The sequence below is a fragment of the Paramormyrops kingsleyae genome, chromosome 24 (genome assembly GCF_048594095.1).
Source record: "Paramormyrops kingsleyae isolate MSU_618 chromosome 24, PKINGS_0.4, whole genome shotgun sequence".
Lineage (NCBI taxonomy): Eukaryota > Metazoa > Chordata > Actinopteri > Osteoglossiformes > Mormyridae > Paramormyrops > Paramormyrops kingsleyae.
Window position 1 is genome coordinate 22,868,872 of NC_132820.1, and position 945 is coordinate 22,869,816.

Consider the following 945-nt stretch of genomic DNA (forward strand, 5'->3'; position numbering starts at 1 on the left):
TATATATTTGGTTTGGTAACAAACTCATCTTAATCTTAGTGTACTTTAGATTTATGTGAAGTTTGTAATTTGACATTCAAAGTATAGACATTGCAAAATGCACTTTGGAACACTCTGTGGGTGTTTGTTTAATATTATCTTTGAAAGTCTTATTGTACTGTGTTGGCATGATTTGCATAGTGTGGGAATGTTTCAGCCTTATAGATTGTGATTATGTGTTAATGTAAGTAGTACAAGCATAATATTTATTATTCATGTATTTGAGCTGATTTACATTTTGTTTTGGTATGAAAAGGTTATTTTGATACGTCCCCCATGGAGGGGACCACATATTAAACGGATTTTTGGAACAGGGAGCCGGAAGTGGGGCTTGCCCCATCTGCTCCAGGCATCGACCCGGTATTGCAGTGCTTCCGGGAACGGTGCACCTCTACTGCCCCCTGTTGTTGAAAGGCAGAACTGACTGACTGAATGGGTGACTAATAGACTGAGTGCCTCTGGATGGCCAACTAATTAGCCGCATGTGGTGTGAGGGAGGGGCCCTGTCCGTGCGCGGCCCCAATTTTTCTTTTTTTTTAAAGTAAGGTGACACGCTGTCGTTTGTGCGGTGGGCAGCTGTGCTGAGGTAAGGCATGACTTCATCTTTGCCTTTTGAATTTTCCCTCATGTTTGTTTAAATGATTGCTGTTTTTTGAGAGGACAGGAGGACAGGGAGGACGCCGGTGGCTGCGACGCCCCTGGGCATTCTACTCTGCGCGGGGGCGTCACGGAGGCCCGGCTAACGGCGACCCGCTAAGCGGCAGCCCCATATCGACTCGGGTCTCTCTTCGGTCTTCAGGACCGGTATACGTTTCTTCTCTTTTCTGGATTGGAAAAGACAAGAGCAAAAGTGGAAGAGTTGACGAAATGGCGTCGGATGGCGTAGCTTATAGCGGTGGGGCGTAA

General features: G+C 46.1%; 1 pseudogene; it reads left to right on the forward strand.

The window, feature by feature from the left end:
- The first annotated feature begins 200 nt into the window (after positions 1-200).
- Positions 201-433, forward strand: LOC140582518 (U2 spliceosomal RNA; annotated as a pseudogene).
- The last annotated feature ends 512 nt before the right edge of the window (positions 434-945 follow it).